Raw genomic sequence first — 21,580 nt, 5'->3', positions numbered from 1 at the left:
GACCAGGCTGTTTGATGCAAACTCAGCCTGTGTAGCCAGGAAGCTCTGCTGTGGTCCATGGCCTCCCTCTTCTCCAGCATTTTTATGCTTCTGAGCCTTGTATACAACTTTATTGTTGCATTTGTCACATTATGGAATGGTTTGTGGCTGTCTCCCTTACCCAGAGATATGTTCCTTGAGGTCTTATGGAATCCTTACACCCCAGTGAAGTGCCTCATATACAGTAGGCATTAAAGACATTTATTTAACCCATGAGTTATAAGATTATAGATTTTACTATTTCATTGGGATATATAATTAAGTCTCTAAAGAAACCAGCGTGTATAGGAAATTTTAGTATAGAAATGCCAGGGAAGGGCAGGGGATAAACTTTTAAATACCTTCATCTTATCTGTATTTTAATGAGAACACCAAATGATTCAGTCAAAATGTATACGCTACTCTATTTGGGCAGTCACCAGACAATTTTCATGGAAACATATTAGTTCAACTTGGAAGTGGCTGCTATAAATTAAAAATCCAGAATTAGGTTTTTATTACATTTTGCTTAACCTAATGAATAAATATTCAATAATATTTTGATTACAATCATCTATAAAACACATTAAAGACTCACATGCACATACTTATTTCTGTTTATTTTATAAATGCATACATACAAACTTCTTTCTTCCTTTTCTTTCTTTCTTTCTTTCTTTCTTTCTTTCTTTCTTTCTTTCTTTCTCTCCTTTCTTTTCCATTTGTAAAGCCATTTTCACATTCTCTAAGAAAATGTCTACTATAGATCACTGGAGAAAGAAAACATGACTTTTACCTAGTTAGTTCCTGTTTTAAATTATTGAGTTGTACTGAATCAAAGAGGAAGATGTATCTGGGATACTGTCCAAGGCAGACCTATTCACCATTTAACTTATCACCTTTTTAGGGGTTGCCAAAAGGATGCTGGCTTTGGACAAAATAGCCTTCTTCCTTATTTCTTACACTCAATCTCTACAAAAAATTATTGCCTCAATTCTCCCTTGTTTTTCTTTCATTTTAAATATTTTACCTGCTTATATTCTTCAGTTTGACTTCTATGGCAAAGAAAATGACCCTTTCTTACATTAAATCTTGGCGTTGGCACTGTAAGTTAACAAATGCATTTCCAAGCACATCAAGAGGGCTACATGAATCACAACAATAAACATTTGAGCCTGAACCACTGACTCTTCTTTTTCTTGTTTTTAGATTCAGCACTGTTATGGAAAATAAAAACCCAAGCCTTGGTATCAAAATTAGTGTTAGAAGGAATTCAGTGTAAGAAATGTGCCCTTGTGAGTAGGTACACGGGGTTAGTCCAGTACTGTTCCAAACGGAAATCTTGCTTTGCATTCTGGCAAACACAAAAAAGCCCCACAAAGGAGGCAGACATCATCTTCTATCATCCCACCCTAAATGAAAGAAAGAAAGCAAGCTGAAAATTGGTAGAAGAGTTGATTTCACTACATGTTTATGTTAATAGGGTATTTGACTTTTGAATGCTTCATAAACCTTGTTATGCTCTGTGCTATTTGAGGGAGTAAAACAGCTGGAATACTGCCAGAAGCCTTAATTGGAATCAGCTTAGCAGGGGCTGACAAGGTTTCCTAGTGTTTAGTTTCAAACTTATTATAAAAATGCAAAATTATGTGCCATTTATTTTCTATTCCTCTTTGGTTTATGCCTGTAAAGGTAAGACTTAGCTGCATTAGGAAATAAACTCATTTTTCCCTTGTCTGCCCCTGGCTAGTGCTCTAAATCCAGCAACGCGGATATTGTCTTTTCTAATTAGCTATGGTCTCACTTCTGATGCAACAGAGAATGTCACAGAGATCCTTTCCCCATGCATTTTGATTATTGGCTAAATGATCACTCAACTGGCCAACCCATGGTCGAGTTACTGAGCTGTGTGGTCAATCTGTCAACAATGTGGTGAGCAAGGCCACGGAAATATGGTCAAAAGTGGCTCTGGGGGGCTCTTACGTTTCTCCTACCAAAGGGTCACATTTGCTGTTGGTCAAATATCATAAGCAGGCTTTCAGTTTTATCTTCAGCCATGAGAAATAAATGAGTTTTACGCTTTCTGCCAAATTTTAGGGTATTAAATGCTTTTTATTTTGTTTTCAAGTTGGGCTTTTCAGCTTCAAGTGGCTCTAGTGTTTCAACCTGTCTATATTTCTTATTATACTGTTGCCTGGCATTGAAAAAAAGAATTCAGTCCTTAAAAAAATTAAGTGCTTACTATATGCCTGGCAATGTGTTGGGGGCTAATGACACCAACATATGTATAAAACGTAATTCCTGTTTTGAGATGATTAATCTGGGATGAAACCACAATGTGAACAAATAATTTAGAATTAATGATGACTAAATTCTGATTCAAAATGCTGTCTGGTTAGCTGACCCAGAGGTGACCTGCCCCAGCTTTTTACTAAAATATCTGTGAGGGCAGATGAAGGGACTAAAAACTCAACCTAGGTGTTTTCTGGTTCCACACTGGAAGTCACAACTCCATTCTAACAACAAATTAAAAGCCAAAAAGACTAAAAAGTCAGCAACTACTTTTATTTTTTATTTTTATTTTTTAATTTTTTTAACGTTTATTTATTTTTGAGACAGAGAGAGAGAGACAGAGCATGAATGGGGGAGGGTCAGAGAGAGACAGAGGGAGGCACAGAATCTGAAACAGGCTCCAGGCTCTGAGCGGTCAGCACAGAGCCCAATGCGGGGCTCGAACTCACGAACCACGAGATCATGACCTGAGCCGAAGTCGGATGCTCAACCAACTGAGCCACCCAGGCGCCCCCAGCAACTACTTTTAGATCCATAAAAGGGAGGGGCAGACTCAGGGCAATCCACTGCCCCTAAGATTGGAGAGACAAAAAGGTGACTATGGGGGGTGGGTCATGGCTTACCTGGAACAGAGACTCACAAGCAGAAGCCACCTTGGAGACCAGCGCTTGGGTAGGAAAACCTGAACAGTACTTGGTGAATTGCTAGAGGCTCCGCGTAGATACCTCTGAGAGGTAGAAACTCCAGGGGGACCCCGTCACAGGTGGGCCCCCCCAATACTGTGAGATTTACCTTCAGGAACTCAACCGGGTTCCCACAGTAAATATTCGGGAAAAATCTTCTGCTTCCAGCAGAGGAAGGGTAAAAGGGATTTTGAAATACAGCAGAGCACTCTGTTCTTCTTAACAAGACCCGCCTGCGGGGAAGACTGGTTAGCCAGAGCCTAGCCTGCTGGGGTGTTATTAGAGCCTGACTGATCTGGGGAAGGGAAGTGCCCAGCTCTGGCTCACTCTCACCAGCCTGTCCCTGCCTAAGGGAAAAACACTGCAGTTCACAGTCCAGAGGCACAGGCTCCCTAGAAGACCTTTCATACTACCAGGGAACTCTTACCCTCCCCCACACCTCACTACCACATTACTAAAGGACTATTTAAAGCAGTTCCCTTGACCCAGCACATCGTCTCCGGTTATCCAGAAAAAAAAAAATCGCAAGGCTATGAAGGCAAATAGGAAAATGAGAAGGAACAAAGCAAACATCAGAACCAGAGGTGATACCGATGATGGGATTTATCAGACTCAGAACTTAAAACAGCTGATTGATAGGCCAAGGGCAATAATGGGTAAAGTAGACGGTGCCTACGAACGGAGGGGCAAGGTAAAGAAAGAGAAAAGAATCTTAAGAAAGAAGCAAAGAGAAATGCTGGAGATAAGTAACAGTGTGACAGAAATGAAGTACACCTCTTATGAGGAGAGTGGGCATAGCTTGATCACATTCTAGTCAGGTTTTTGCACACCAACCCACAACACAAGGGAACATGGCTTCTGCGTTGCTAAGTCCAATGAACTTTTCTTGGCTTTCATTTTTTAAAGTTTATTTTTTGAGAGAGAGAGAGAGAGAGAGAGAGAGAGAGAGCATGCACATGACTGGGGGAGGGGCAGAGAGAGAGGGAGAGACAGAATCCCAAGAAGGCTCTGCATCCTTTTTTTTTTTCTGGCTCCTACAACTTTTTCCTCTCTCCTACTGTTGGTATGCCCCACTGGCCTTTCTCTCCACTATCTACAGTTATTATCCCTAACTTGATCCAGTTTTGTGGCTCAGGATACCATCTATGTTATGATATGGCTCCAAAGTCTACACTCCAACCAAATATCTCACTGCACTCCAGTCTCCTCGATCCAATTTAGGTCGATGGTGGAAGGGATGACATGGGACATTGCATTCCACATAGTTGTGCAAAGACACAGGCTGATGGAAGTTCCACCGTCTGCAAATGAGGCAGCCAGAGGGTCACGGGCCACAGCTTATGTTTCATCCCAGAAGTGACATGCATCATAGGAATAATCATATGGCCTCACATAACTGCAAGAGGTTTGGGAATATCTATAGGAGAATCCATGATTATTTGGTGAGTATATGATATATGCCACATCAGAGAATAGGCGATACTCTGTTTAGAAGAAAGTGTATGTGTATATATATATATATATATATATAAATAATATCCATGTATATCTCTCCATGTAATATCTGTATATTTATAGATATCATATATGGGTAATAAAATTATATTTTAATTTCTGATTTGTCTTTTTCTGAATTTTCCATTTTTCATAATGAACATTTACTGCCTTTGCAATAATGAAAATGTTAATTTTGATTCTATAACTAAAAGCAAATGTTGGGGTCAGAGTGTGACAGTTCTCTGTGTAACATCAGGCCTTAATGAAAGGGACAAGGAAAAGGAGGGCATGGGGATTGAAAGATAACAGACACAGGAGTGGAGGAGATTTACCAGGGAGGGAAATATGGAAGACATTTGTGAAGAAAATTATGAGATAAAGGAACTAATTTGCAGAAGAATGTCTAAGTTGCCTGGGGAGGAAACCGGGAGGCAGATTTGGGGCTGTTGCAACAGCTCAGCCAGGGGTGGCTTGGCTCCTGGGAGAGGTGGACAACGGTAAATGTGAAGCAGTTCATAGGAATGAAGAAACAGAGATAAAGAGAAAATGGTGGCCATACAAATGGGGCTGCAGAGATGGACAGAGAATATATTTTTTGTGCAGAAGGTAAAGTGTACTGAGCTGTTATCCTAAGGAAATAAGCCTATGAAGGAAGCTGTCTGGGATGGAATCTCAGCATCGTTAAGGAACGAATACAGGCATCACCCATGTTGCTAGCCCAGGAAATAAAACGTGCAATCCTATAAAGTGCTGTATACTTAAAGGAAAAGCTACATAAGGGATATGGAAGACCGACTGGTTTCAGGATGGTGCTATCTGGATATGACAGAGGGTGATGTAAATGCCATTTGAATTTATACGGCAGATTTGAAACGGGTTTGTTACTTGGTGGCAGGAGGAGTGGCTCTCTCCATCACACCCAAAGTAGAAGCTGTGTGCTGATATTGGCAGTCTGAAGTGGAAGTGAAGGCCATGTCTCGATGCAAAGAAGATGGATCCCGTTGTCCAATTCAGGGCAAAGTTTGCTCGATTCTAAAATTGGCCTCAATTGACTCTTGAATAAATCTATTCACATTACTTGCATTTATGAATATCTGAGTATTGTTTTCATAATCCAAGAGACCTTGAGCAATTACTAAGTGGGGGGGGGCACACAATGATCAAGAACAAGGCCTTTGCATTTGGCAATTTCAGGACAATTGGTCACTGTCTCCAGAAGAGTCTCAAAGGATTAATTCAATGGAAGCCACTGAGATGGGCTGGCTGAGGCATAATAAGAGGAGAGGATATAGAAAAAACTAATGTGCTCTTTTAAGAGGCTTACCTTCAAAGGGATTAAGGGAGATCTGTTCATTACAGGAATGGGCCAGTGTGTGTACTGTATACATACACAGAAAGAGTTAAAAGGCTTCCATACCAGGGATGTATTTCTTACCTGTCCTCCAAATATTTTTTTAATTGAACAATTGCTCCTATTGGCCCTTGTAGACTTTTTTGATGTAGAAAATATAGATTTGTCTTTAATCGGCAGAAGCTAACCTAAGGTGACAAGGGTCTTGGAAACTAAAGGAAGACCAAGCAAGCTGCTGGTGGGACAATAATTGGTTCTCTTTAGACTTATATCCATTCTTTAAGTATTTTTCAACATGTCATTTATAAAGAGATCTAACACAGTCGCAGGGGGTGAGGAGGATCTGGAAAAGGGGTCTACTGGTAACAGAACTTTATTTCATAACGAGTTTGTTTCTGGCCTGCCATTTTGCACTTGGGCCAAGAGAGGCAGAGCTGCAGCTAACCCCACATACCTTCTTTTCTAACTCTCAAAGGTTATAACTTGAGCATGTGTCTCGAGGATGCCACCTGCACCCCAAGTGCCTACCAAAACATTCCTTCCAACAACAGGGTCATGTCCCTTAGAGACTTCCTGGCAAATACATTTTCTCCATCTCATTACACTACCCGTGAATTGTAGTTCCCCCTATCAATTAGCCTTCTGGATATCTGACCAGCTCCTGCCCTGCCCGACACCGCACCCCCAATGCAGTTTGGCTTATAATCTCCAGCCTTATGATTAACTCTTTGTTAAGCACACACTCCTTTATTCACGTCTCCCTGTTATCGCACCCTCTGGTTTCCTATTTTGTAGGAAGTTCTAAGATGAGACGATAAACTGACTGAGCGTGAAGCAAGGTTAGGCAGTCGTAAAATGCAAGATCTACTGATTTCAGCCACTTTGCTTACAGTACTTACAACCGGGCTATAGATGAATGATTAAGCTACACCACCAGTACATGGAAAAACTCTATGGCAAACAGGAGGAATAATTCAACTGTCAAACACCAATAATAAGCAGGGGGAGAGACACCTCCAAATTATTCTCACCATGAAAATCAAGGGAAGGAAACAAAACTGAGGATCCAAAAAGGATAAACATCCAAAAAAGGATGTGGAAATTATTTTCCTTCTCCTCTGAAAAACTATATTGTTGTTTTTGCCCTTTTAAAGAGTACAAGCTAAAGGCCTCCTTACTAAGACCTTTGCCTGACATTGCCATTAAAGAAATGGATTATAAAAGAGCAGAAAACGCCAGCCCTGGAGGTTCTGTGAAAATACTGGTCATGGGGAATAGGAATTGGAAAGCAAAGACCGTTCGTGCTGGATTTATCTTCTCTGGTGCAAAGGCTTTTTGCTTCCTCTCCCCCTCAAGCCCATGGGTGGAAGCAATGAAATTCACTGACATAACTGGGCCAGTTGCTTTTTATTTCAAGTATGCTGTGAGGAATACTTGAAAGCAATCATCTGTGCTCAGTAATTGGCTGATAAAGCTCAATATCCTCAGCAATTACAGTCACTGTTCATTCAGGAAATCCTCCATACATCATTTGAAAGCAGGGCAAAATTGTAAATTATTCTAACACCAACCTGTGTAACACTAGTGGAACATACTGTTATAGTGTGGGGAACAGATTTAGATGCCAAATGGAAATTCTAGTCAGAGAAAACACAGGTCACTGCAGTTTCAAGGGGAACTGAGAAGGACAGGGGCCTGGAGTCAGATGTGGTGAACCTGGGTTATTCCCAAAGCCACGTTGCCTGCAGGAAAAGTCACCCAAGGATGGGATTTTGAGGGCCACGATGAGATTTACAAAAAGAACAAACCACAATAGATACCCTACCTGAGATTAAGACTCCAGAAGTGGTGAACTGGATAGGCCTGTAAAGAACAGGACTGGGGGCGGTGGGGAACAGAGAATTTCTAGAGAGTGACACGAAGAAAACACTAAGTCATTAGGGGCCTTCTAAGAAGGGGCAACTGAGCGTGTGGGTACAGAGCACAAGAACGAGAAGCACAGACACATATAGTGCAGAATATTTAGAGCTGGGTCGCGTCAAGTTAAACTCTGATTTTTCAATTTACAAGTCAAGTGTCTAAGGCATGAGAAGCTAAGTGGCTTGTCCAAGGTAATAGCACTAGCGGATGGCAGAGCTGAGATGAAGGCTTAGGTCTCTTGACTTGAAATTCAGTCATCTTTTCAGTATGAGGTGTGGCCTTCCTTCTCATTGTTTTCCCTATGTATTAGTTCATATTATTATTTGGTGACTATTAATCTGGTTTATGGTCACCAGACCTGTTTTATAGATCTACATTTTAGTAGGTTCCTCGTCCACCTCATTTCTAGGACTATGTAGTCAGTTAGATAGTCCACCAAAGATCCCTGCTTGTTAAAATATCACAAAAATGATTTTGTCCCTGCTGTACCATCTTGTCTTTGGATAGCACCGCCATTTGCTCTCTGCCATCCAGGGAGTTGATCTCACCAGTGAAATTACTCTGAGTCTAACCCCCACCATCATACATAGTCTTCAGAGGGTAGACACATGGAGCTTTGTGGAGATGCTTATGTTTCCTCATTGCATTATATATTTCTCAATGCATTAATAAAGGGAATGTTCTTTGGGCCCTTTAAGAATTGTGTGTGTGTGTGTGTGTGTGTGTGTGTGTGTGTGTGTGTAGAGATGATTTGGCATGATCTATCCACTCCTTTATTTTTATCTCCCTAAAGCTTTGGGCTTCCTCCTCTATCTACATTATACCAAAGAGATCTGGCATCTCAACCTCATTAAATTTAACCCACTGTTAAGTCCAAGTTTTGGTCAACCAACCAAAAGAAGTTTTACAACCAGCCATACAGACCAACAGCTTAAATCCAGAGCCTCTAGCAAGTGCTCACATATCAATAAATTTGATGAATAAATATTCTGTCCTCCTAGGTCTAATTCCCTTAGAATCCATTCCCACACATATTTCCTGGGTTTATGCCAATAATAACTAATAAAATAAATAAATGGTAGTAGTTAACGAAAGTTTGCAATTCTCTTGGTGCGTAAACTATATCTCCCCATGTTAGTCTTTGAGTTTCTCACCCCGAAGCATATGGATATCTGATCCTAGCTGTGAGTCTGTGGGAAAACAGGGTGATTGTGGTGAGTCTTGAGAAGAGGAAGCATCCACTGGAAGACAACAGATCTGAGACGGGTTGTAATGTTGTCTTCAAGTAAGAGGATGCTGGTGTTTGTAAGACTCAGGAGGGCAGGATTCTTTCACTGCCAAGGGATGAACAAACCAAAGGTTCCATATTCTCAGCTTACTTTCAGTCCATATGTCAATTTTCAGAGTATAAGGTCATTGTGAGGATTGAGTAGGTGTGTTTTTTATGTGTGTATATATCTTCCCCACCAGATTAAGCTTTTTGAGTGCTAGGGTTATATATAATTCAGCTGTGAATCAGTGTCTGGCAGATAGAAGACACTAAATAAATGTTAATTGAATAATGACACTGAAGAGGTCTATTGACTTCTAAGTGCTTTGGCAAATATCCACTGTTTATTATTGTGGAAATGTATAAATTCCTCTTTTACACAGTCTGCTATGGCTCTCACTAATCTTTCTTTCTCTCTATCTCCTTGCCTCTCTCTTTTTCTTTCTTACATGGGTCACTGATCTGCAGTGTGGTACGGAGACATTTATAGTCTACTCTATGACTAGAAGGAAATAACTTTCAGAATGAGTGTCAATTTGGGGAAAAAGATGTCCCCAAATGGGAAGATGTAACTGACTATTTTCTGTTTTGGAGCATGAGGCCATCCACTGACTTCGGCAAAACAAGCCTTGCTCCTTGGGTGCTCCTGTTTGCTACAGTGCCTCAGGCCCATGGCCAGCCAGAATGGATGATGGCTATATCTGAATTCCTTTTGGAGTTCAAAGGCCTCCTTTTCACAATCCCACTAGAAATCTCCATTAGTAGCACGTATTGCATACTCCAGGAATTTAATTTTGTTGAGCTCCTCTAAGCCTTCTGTGAGATGTCTGTGAGGAGAACCTGGGGGCCGAGTGCCCTTGGTAGGTCGGGTAAAGTCCCACTGACAGGGCGTTCTGGAATCTGTCAAACAGGGAAGAAACTTAGCAAATGAATTCTGAGACACTCTTCATGAAGGAGTCCTGGAAGGAAATCACTCAGGTCAAATATAAGAAATAAGGCAAGAATGAGAAAAAGAAACGAATGCCAAACCCAGACACCATTCCCAATCCCATTCTGTCTTGCTCATCTGTCAGTATGAAACTGGGGACATCTCCCTGGATCAGGAGGGGTCTTGAGATGGTTTCTGCTGAAGAAATGTAAATGGATCTTTTAGGGAAGTTTCTAGAAAATATTTATTTTCTACCCGACCAAAAGGAGAATTCTCTGATCTTTGACTCTCTGGCCAACCTCTTTCCCCATCCCTTTCTCCATTTCCTGTCTTCAGATGTGGTCATGGTGCTTGGAGCTACAGTAGCCATTGTTGGGTCATGAGGTAACAAGTTCAAGGGAAAAACGAAATACTAAAGATGACAAACAGGAGGATGTGAAGAATCTAGACCATTAACTTCAGTAACAGTAGCTTAATTCTGACAATCATTTATCTACACCTAAATAAAGTCCTTTTTTTTTTTTTAATCTAAAAACAGATCAGTCAGTATGGTCACAACATGCTCTACCTGCAGGATCTTAGCAAAACATTCAACTTCCCTGGACCTCAGCTTCTTGAACTATAAAATGGAAATAATGCCTTTTCACAAATATAAATCAAGTAATACATGCAGGCAAAAAATATTAGATGAATATAAATGATCTTCCCATGTACTCCAATGTACTTCATTGGATAATTCAATGTACTCCACATAAACATACAGATTTGGGAACATAAGATTTTTTTTTAAATGAGAAAATGACATTCACATTTAGAAAGAAGGAACTCATGAGACATTAATTATATCCATTCTTTTCAAAGATTCACTTTGGAAGCTTTAGTAAATTATTTAACCTCTCCGACCCCTGCTTCCTCATGGGTCAGATGAGAAATGTAATCCTTTTCCTACCTGAGTAATGGGGTTGTTCTAAAGATTGAAGATGGTAAAATACTTGAAAACATAAAGGAAAATACTGTGATATGTAAATGTATAATGTTAATATATCATTAATATAATATGCATTTATATATGAGACTAGAATGTCCCCCCTTACCCCTAACATGTTATTCAAATACCGAATAACCAACAACTTGTCCATTCAAATGATTAATTAACAACTTGTCCCTTCAAAAGAAACTGTTTACTAGGGATTTATTTTTATTTATGTATTTTCAAATTATTCTCCGGCAGATGAGGGGGTCTGATTATTTTAAATTTCATGATATTCTATCATTTAATTTTTTAAAGAATTATTGTTTATTATTGTGTTTATTAAAAAGTAATAATGATATCTATTATTTTAAAATTACTACCTAGTGGCACAGACAGTCCTTAGGAAAATGTGAAAGAATATATGAATACAAAAAACTAGGGAGATACTTAACAGAATAAAACATAACAGCAATTTTTTTATTTATTCACTTATTTATTTACTTATTTAGTTATAGACAGTGCAAGTGGGAGAGGGGCAGAGAGAAGGAGAGACAGAATCCCAAGCAGGCTCCACACCATAGGTGTGGAACCCGACACGGGGCTCGAACTCACGAACCGCTGGATCATGACCTGAGCCAAGATCGAGAATTGGATGCTTACCTGACTGCACCGGGCGCCCCTTGCAAATTTGAAAAAAAAAAAAGAAATTAGATTTATTTGTCTTGAAAAAATATATATTTTATAGATGTATTAAGAATTGCCTAAAGTGTTATTTTATGTTGGGAAGTTATTAGTTATCTCTATTTTCCTGAGGCTAGAAGAAGTGGAGATATATGGATGCATACATGACAAATGGAGACATACACAGATAGATATGTATTTCTTCATACATTGCTATATATAGATCGAAGCATTCTGGTCTTTATAAGTAAGATTCTGTTGCTGAAGTATGAAGAGATTGTTAGGGTGTCAATTACATAATTAGATTTCCAAATGTTTGGTTGGTTTGGAAGTTCAGGTAACCTTCTCAAGTTTGCTTGACCATTAGAGCATTATTGCAGGTACACTATTTGCACAACGTGAGTAAAAATCCTGGATGATGTTACATCCATGTACAAGGGGCTGTAATCCTTTAACATAATTAGTGCTATTTTCGGTATGGGCTGACAACGTTCTAAAGAGAACTGAAGTTCCATCTCTCTCTCATCTTCCCCCAAGCACTGTCCTTTCCAGATAGAGATGTCTTTCCAGATTTAGCGCTGCCCTTTCTTCTAACAGAGCTGACAGCCGTTGCTCTGACCATAATGTTATTTTTAAACCTTCCTTTGCTTACTGTTACAAGTTTTGATAAGGTCTTGACCACTAGGACAATTACTGGATGCTGCCACCTGTCTGTATTCTTATCAGACTGTTTCTAGTAAAGTTTCTACTTTTCTTATTACCTTCCTGCCTGCCTTGCACTCAGGAAGCTCTGTCATTGTTAGAGCAAGAACTTAGGTTAGGTAGAAAACCGTATCCTCTCCAAAATCAAATCAAATTCAATCCCTAAAATATGATTATTACCACTGTTATAAGGACCACCAGAAAATGACTAAACCTTACAAATTAGAATTCAAACTTTCCATTCGATACCAGTTAGCTCATGGTACTGGCCTGTTGTCTACCTTTGGGGAAAAAACAAACAGGGAAAAGCATCTGACCCCATGTGATCCAGGTCATTAGGTCAGAACGCTATCATTCATTCTTCTTAAAAGTCTTGTTAGTTTGGATGACTGTACTCAGCTCCCCTCTCTGGTTTTCCATTCCGATTCCATTCCATCCCCTAAATAGACCAATTCAGGGCCCGAACACAGGCGCAGTTAGAAGTTATCGAGCACTCTTAAAACTCCCGCAGAAAGTGTCCTTCCTTAGTTCTGACCTTTGAGCCTCCCCCGAAAAGGGCAGGTAGAGCTCAAGTAGTGAGAATAACTTGCTGTTCTGTTTGAAGCCCTACTTTCTTTCAACTGGGAAATGGTGCTTTGGAACTCAATTCTTGTACATTTTCCAACCTCTCATACTTTTATTTATCCTACGGATGCACTTCAGTCACAAGATCTCTTGACTGAAAACAGAAGAAGCTGATGAACTGGGAGGAGTATTGCAGACCAAATGCCGATGTACATTTTTAGAGTCTGGCCTGTTTAAAAGTCTATTGCTCTCACTGCCGGTGCGGGGGATTATCCGGGGCAACTCCCATAAATGCTAAGGGGAATTATGCATGTATAGCCCATCAATGTTAATGGGCAAATAAACCTTACAGTTTGTTAAGTAATGTAAAATCTATTAGAGAAGGGTGAATTGGCTAATGTGTGTGTTAGGTTCTGCATTTACCTGAATCAAACCTCTTAATGGACTACTTATTTTATGCTTTGTGCCAATGAATAATTAAATCTCAGTGTACGCACCCTTAAGCAAAGCAAATGACTTATTAGTGGTGTTTGGGAATTGGCATCAAATATTCTGTCCAACCTCACAAGTTTCTCTGTGGTCATCTTCCAAACAATCTCAAACAGGAATGATAGAATCCTCTTCATTAATGGAACTGAGAAGTAAACTTGGAAAAAAGCCAAGTTTAGATGTGCAATATTAATTTTACAACTGAAGACAGTTTGTATAAGAAGCAACAATGAGGCCACATATTAGTGATTATTGCTGCTAATTTTGTGGTTTATGGAGCTTAGTTTTAATTTTTATATCCTATCCGATGAAGCATATTAGATATTCATATAAGTTACTTTGCATGAGACTTATTACAAGGCAGACATAATTTCCTTAGGAATAAACTACTTGGGTCCACGAAGAAAATTATGTTCGAGATTTCTAAACTCTAAGGAAAAAAAATCTTTTTTCTCATCTCCATCAGTGGCAACAGGAGGCAAATTTCTATAACGCACGTGCGAGTTAATTTCCCATTTCAGTGCTATTGTGACACAATTATACTATCCCTAGTTGGAATAGCACTGGCCATTTTTCCATGTCAAGTTGTAAAAGAATATAACATTATTGAGACAACTTTCCTGTGAGGTAATTAGCTTCTGACTAAAACGTGGTGCTATCATCTTTAACACACGCTTTCTTACGAGCCCTGGATATTAATAGCTGAGATTAAAACTGATTCCTTATAAAAGGAATTTGTTCCAGAGTTGATATAATTTTCTCATAAAGTGGGAGAGTATCTTCAACAAGTCATACAGAAAACAAATGTATCCTTTCTTTCTGTTTGGTGAATGAATATTGGTTTAGCACTGCTTCTATTAGCCAAAAGGTCCCTAAAGAGAGGAGTGTGATTCTTGGCTTCTTCCTTCTTCTCCTAAAACTCACCCGGGAATCGTAAACAGAATAAGAAGCTGAAACAAAGATTCCATGTTCTATGAACCTGGGAGACATCTGTAACCCCAACTCACAGCATGTGAGGGCAGAGAATTGATGATGATGAAACAGTAAATGACCGAGGGAGATGTAGGAAGGCAAACCTAAATGTCTACAGAGGGAGATACTGATGGGCAGCAAGTCGATTTACCCTACAGAATGCCAAAAGGCCTCTGGAATCAGAGGTGCCGGACCCCACAGCATGCAGGGGAAGACAGAGTATAATCAAGGGAATTGTTTCAATGTTGGTCTAAGAGCCTTTGGTTCCCTGGAATCCCCCTCCCACTGCCTCCTCCGTACACCTCAGTAAATGTTCTTTTTGAATTATAGGAGTCTTGGAAAGACAATAGAGAAAACAGGGGAAATGAAAACTTTAAACACACAATACAAACAAATTCCTTGGAACTGATGGATATTCATTTTCTGGTAGGAAGTTCTCTCTAAATGCCAATAAAATCAATGAAAATAGAAATGCACCAATGTTCATCATGAAATTTAAGACTGTGGAGAGAAACAATGATCCTCAAAAACCAATAACAGTAAAAGCAAACACACAAAGAAGCAAATAAAACCTTTGCACTACAAAAGCACTGTAAGCCCGGTCAAAAGGTAATGGACAAACTGGAAAACACTATTTGCAGTTCATACCACAAAGAACTAATATTCTTAATATGTAAAGAACTCTTAGAAGTCAAAAAGAGAAAGCTCAACTATATAATACAAAAATGATCAGTGTCTAAATAGATGACAGAAAAGGGAAATGAAAATATTATTTAAAATATGAAAAAAGGCTCAACTTCACTCATAATGAGAGATGCAAATTAATATTAAAATGAGATAATTTTTTTAATCTAGGAGGTGAGCAAATAGAAAAACTTGACAACTCAGCTTGGATAAACTGTGGAGGAAAAAGTCCTCTTATATAACTTTGATTGGCATATAGTCAGTGCAACCTTCATAGAGGGACAACTGTATCAAAATTACATATGAATATACATGGTGACCCAGTACTCATTGCTTCAATGGCAATTTATACTTGCATACTGGTTCAAATTTGGAACCATAAAAGATGACCAAAAAATTATAATGTAAGGTATGACTAAACAAATACATTATTTCCAACAGGTGGAATACTATACAGCCACAAAAAGAACGTGTACTGATACAGAAAGATCTTCAAGATAAGATTATTCACTGAATAATGCAAGACACAGATACCTGTGCAGTGTGTTCTCTTTTGTATTAAAAAAGGAGAGAAAAGATAAAATTATTGCATTTACATAAAGAAACTACAAAAATATATAAAGAGCTATTAAAAGTGACTAGCTTTCTGAGTCAGTGGGAGTTTTGTTGTTTGTAAGTGTTTTTCTATCCTTTGATCATTTAAATTATTTGAAAGTACTTTTGGAATACGGTAAAACAAAATTTAAAAGTTAGGGTTTTATTTTGTGTTTGCAGCATTTAGTTTTTACCTGATTACAAAAGCAACCCATTTGTTCAACATTTTTTAAAATTATAAATAACTCTATGCTGCCTATCACCTGCCTCTGACAACCACCAGTCTGTTCTCTGTATCTGTGAGCTTTTTTGGGGAGTGGGGATTCCATCTATAAAAGAGATCAAGAGTATTTGTCTGTCTCTGTCTGACTTATTTCACTTAGCATAACGCTCTTGGGGTCCACTCATGTTGTTGCAAATGACAAGATTTAATTCTTTTTCATGGCCAAATAATATTCCAAATTTTATTTTATATATATACACACACACATGGATCATATTTTTTATCAAATTTTATCCAATTTTATTTATATATATATAAATTTTATTATCAAATTTTATCAAATTTTATTTATGTGTATATATATATATATATATATACACACACATATACATGTATCATATTTTTTTATCCAATCATCCACCAATGGACTTTCAGGTTGTTTTCATATCTTGGCTATTATAAGTAATGTTGCAATGAACATAGGGGTCCATATATCTTTTTGAGTTAGGGTTTTCATTTTCTTCAGATAAATATTCAAGATTGGAATTACTGGATCATTGCCAATAGATCTATGTTTAATATTTTGAGAAACCTCCATACTGTTTTCCAGAGTGGCTACGCCAATTTGCATTCCCACCAACAGTGCACAAGGGTTCCCTTTTCTCCACATCCTTGCCAACACTTGTTATTTCTGGTCTTCTTGATAATAGCCATTCTGACAGAGGTGAGATGAATATGTCATCGTGGTTTTGATTTGCATTTCTCTGATGGTTAGGGATACTGAGCATCTTTTCACGTACCTGTTGTCCATCTGAATGTCTTCTTTCGAAAAGCGTCTATTTAATAGATCTTTTGCCTATTTTTTTAGTTTTTAAAAAAAATTGTTTTGTTTTTGCTACCGAGTTGCATGAGATCTTTATATAGTTTGGATACTAGTCCCTTGTGCGAGATATGATTTGCAAATATTTTCTCCTATTCACCTGGCTGCCATTTCATTTTGTTAATGGTTTCTCTTGCTGTGCAGAGGCTGTGTAGTATGATACAGTCCCATTTATTTATTTTTGCTTTTGTTGTGTTTTTGCTTTTGGTGTCAAATTCAAAAAATCATCACTATGACCTATGCCAAGGATCTTCCCTTCCGTGTTTTCTTCTAGGGGCTTTGTGGTTTCAGGTCTAACATTCAAGTCTGTAATTCATTTTGAGTTAAATTTTGTGTGTGGTATAGAATCGTGTTCGAATTTCATTTATTTGCATGTGGCTGTCCAGTTTTTCCAATAGCATTTATTGAAGAGACCACCCTTTCCCCATTGCATCTTCTTGGCTCCTTTGTCATAAATTAATTGATTATATATGTGTGGGCTCTCTACACTATTTTATTTCTGGGGTATCTATGTTGATTTATTGATCTATATAGATTTTTTATGCCAATACCATAGTGTTTTAATATAGCTTTGTAGGGGCGCCTGGGTGGCGCAGTCGGTTAAGCGTCCGACTTCAGCCAGGTCACGATCTCGCGGTCCGTGAGTTCGAGCCCCGCATCAGGCTCTGGGCTGATGGCTCACAGCCTGGACCCTGTTTCCGATTCTGTGTCTCCCTCTCTCTCTGCCCCTCCCCCGTTCATGCTCTGTCTCTCTCTGTCCCAAAAATAAATAAAAACGTTGAAAAAAAATTAAAAAAAAATATAGCTTTGTAATACAGCTTGACTAAGTGAGAGTCATACCTGTAGCTTTATTCATTTTTCTCAAGATTGGCTATTCAGGTTGTTTTATGGTTCCATACAAATTTTAGGATTATTTGTTCTATTTCTTTGAAAAAAGAGCATTGGAGTTTTGATAGGGATTGTACTGAATCTGTAAATTGCTTTGGACATTTTAAGTTGACATTTTAACATCAGAGAATCTTCCAATTCATGAACATGGAGCATCTTTCCATTTATCGGTGTCTTCTAAAATTTCTTTCATTAATGTCAAAAGTTTGTGTTTATTCTCAGGGTATAGTTATTCGGACCTGATCTACTTTTGGCATCTATTCAAATGTACTGATACGTATACAGACCTTTTACTTTGAGGAAAAAGTAGGGATTGGATTGGGGGAATTGGCATGACATCTGTAGGTTGTCACTTCCATTGGCTGGGGTTGAGTTTGATGGAGACAGGGTTGGAAAAATACAATGCTTTTAATAAACCAAACAGCTCATGCTCTTACAGGAGAGTCCAATCAGCCTCCCTATTAAAATATGCCTCCAGGGGCACCGGGTGGCTTAGTCAGTTAAAGCGTCCGACTTCGGCTCAGGTCATGATCTCGCGGTTCGTGAGTTCGAGCCCCGTTGTCGGGCTCTGTGATGACAGCTTGGAGCCTGGAGCCTGCTTCGAATTCTATATCTCCCTCTCTCTCTGCCCCTCCCCCGCTCATGCTCTGTCTCACTCTGTCTCTCAGAAATGAATAAACGTTAAAAAACATTAAAAAATTATGCCTCCAGCTGGGAATCACTACATTTTCTTTGTAGCTAATAATCGAAACTTTTTCTAGCTTTACTCCCTCTGGCACATCTGAAGAAAATGATAGGTAATTCATGTTAATTCCCAAATACAAAATCAAACTGTAATACTGAATATGATTTTCAACGTGCACACACACCTCTCCTCCCAACCACCCCAATTCTGAAATGACCTGTCCTCCATGTGTGAATAGTCCACTCTCCCTCTCCCTCTACCTCAGCTTGAGAATAACTGAGTCAGGCAAAAACCAAAAGAATCCTGTCCATAGTTCACTTTAGGATACTTTGGACCCGAGAATTACAAGTAGGGCATCTTCATTTCAACAGTTGTGTAGTGTTTTCACTCCAGCATGGCACGGGGATCACTCTGGCAACTTGAGGACCATCTGATGGCCTTGAGAGCGCAAACAATTGGCGCCCTTGCAATGCACGAGGGTGTTCTGAGCATGGCCACCATCCGCAGTGGGGATGGTGGGCTTCCTCACTGGGGAGGATCACTTCTGAGGGGAGGAACTTCACAAGTCAGCACTAGAGCATGGAGAGGGATGCTGACAACACTGTCACAAGAGGGACTAGCTGCTGAGAAAGCACATGAGACACCACTTATATTCACACGGGATGAGGAAGTTGATTTCTGCGAGCAGGTGACTCCGCATAAACAGATAATTGCAGAGAAAATGTAAATTAATGTAATCCTCCCCATTCCTCATTTGCATGTTCAAATTGGTGATATTGAAGACAGTATGTGTGTACAAGAATGGCAAAAGTAGAGAAAACATGAATGACCCACGCTAGAGAATTGGTTAAGTACATTATGTATCCACGATGTAACTTATGCAGCCTCAAGTGTGTTCTGTTGGGATTCTTTTATTATGTAGAATATTCTTTTTTAAAAAAATTTTTAATGTTTATTTATTTTTGAGAGATAGAGAGAGAGAGTGCACGAGCAGGGGAGGGGCAGACAGAGAGAGAGGGAGAGACAGAATATGAAGCAGGCTCCAGGCTCTGAGCTGTCAGCACAGAGCTCAACACGGGGCTCGAACTCACAAACTGTGAGATCATGAAATGAGCCAAAGTCAGATGCTTAATCAACTGAACCACCCAGGTGCCCCTATAGAATATTCTTAATATAAATCTCTGTCATTTATGGTTCTCTGGTTACAGCAACACCAGTAACAATACAAAAAAATAGAATAAAGATTCTGAAAAAACTTAAGGAAAAAAGGAAATTTATTGGTAACATACAGAGAAGCTTACATAATTCAAGGAAATCCCTAAAGGGGAGCAGAAAGCAGGGAGGCTGAGGGGATCTCAAGAGGAGAAACCAGTGAACTTCTTTTTAGGCTGTTACTGTCAGAAGAGATCACTCAACCCCTTTAAATCCTCATTTGTTCCAGGAAGAAGTCTTTCTTTCCTTAATTTGCATCCTAGTCCAACTCTTAGCTAGAGAATCCTAGATCTAGAAGATCTGAGCAGGATCTTCTAAAGCCTCACACAAGAGGAAGGATAGAAGAGTAGATTCTCAAAAGAAAATTGGGGTATTGATCACAGAAGGAAGTGTGTTCATGCATGTTTATCAGTTTTCCTGGCTAAAATCCCATTTCTGTTGTGGCTTAGCTATGTGACCTTGGCAATGTATTAGCCAGAGAAACTGTGTGTGTGTGTGTGTGTGTGTGTGTGTGTATGGTGTATAAAGGGACCAGCTCCAGAAATTATGGGGATCTAACATCTGCAGTGGGCTAACAGACTGAACACCCAGGAAGGAGCCAATGTTGCTGTTCAAATCACAAGGCCATTTGCTGGCAGAATTCCTCCTTGCTTAGGAGAGGTCAGTCTATTGTTTTACCAATTGGATGATAAGGCCCATACATATTATTCAGGGCAATCTGCTTTATTCAAAGTTCACCAGTTTAAATGTTAATCACATCCAAAAGCACCCTCACAGAAACATACGGGATGATGTTTCACCACGCATCTGGGCACCATGACTCAGCCAGGTTGACACATAAAATTAACAATTGCAGGCAAATTACTTAAACCCTTCACGTCTTCCCTCTCTCACCTGTAAAATTGTGATCATAATAGCACTAATCTCACAAGGCTGTTAGCACTACCGAATGAAATATTAAATATAGAACCCTTGGAATAGGGACTTGATAGCTCAATAAACGTTTGGAGTTTTGAGTAGCTATTGCAATGAAGAGTACCTTCTGCAATCAGAAAATAGATGCCTTTGGGGCAGTGTTGGGACTTTCTTCAATGCTCATGGCTCCTCAAATTTAGGTAGACAACCCAGCTGGCAGTGATCTGCACCAAGAGAAACTTGGGAACAAATGGTACACTACCAAAAATAGGCACATTTAATAAAAGCCTATGGAAGTCATGAAAATCGTCTCTCTCGCTGCAATATTTCAAGTTCCTCCTCTGGCATAAGCTGTAAGCAGTCCAAGAGCCAAGCAGTTTCCTGACAACAGGAGGACTTAGGGCAGGTGTCAGAAGCACCACTGCAAACTTTGTCCCTAATTCAAATACTTTTGTATTCACGAGAACCTTCTTTACGAACTATCGGCATTAAATTTTTTTTAAGTTTATTTATTTGAGAGAGAGAGAGAGAGAGAGAGAGAGAGAGAGGAAGGGGGGGGTCAGAGAGAGAGAGAGAGGGAGGCAGAGAATCAATCCCAAGCAGACCCCACATTGTCAGCATGGAGTCCAATGCAGGGCTCCAACTCATGAACAGTGAGGTCATGACCTGAACTGAAACCAAGAGTTGGAGGCTTAACCCACAAAGCCTCCCAGGTGCCCCAGCTATTGGCATTTTTGAAGGATGCCATTTACCCAAGGCTACTGATCTAAATACCTGTTGCATTAAGGAATGGTTCCTTACAACCAATATTAATAGAACAAACAAAGGCTATGATTACATAGATCCTACAATCAAATTGGGTAATAAAGGTAAAACATTCTAAAATGTTAGGCTATTCCTGAGTGGTTTTCCTTACTCAATAGGGACAGGCAAATGGGGGGATGCATGTAATATTGCTCATACTTGGACAGTCAAGGTGGGTGAATAGTCAACAGGGAAGTTTCCATGTCAGGTTCCATCTATGAAATCAGTAGCTCGAGAATACATTTCTCAATTGAAACTGATTATTACCCTCTCTCAAGCTTTCCCCAAATTTATTTTTAAAATGAAGCCTCTGGTTTCAGGTCTTTCTACTCTTTCTTCTCTGGAGGAACAGTTG

Source organism: Lynx canadensis, chromosome D3 (assembly GCF_007474595.2).
Source record: "Lynx canadensis isolate LIC74 chromosome D3, mLynCan4.pri.v2, whole genome shotgun sequence".
Classification (NCBI taxonomy): Eukaryota; Metazoa; Chordata; class Mammalia; order Carnivora; family Felidae; genus Lynx; species Lynx canadensis.
Note: the sequence above shows the minus strand (reverse complement) of the source record.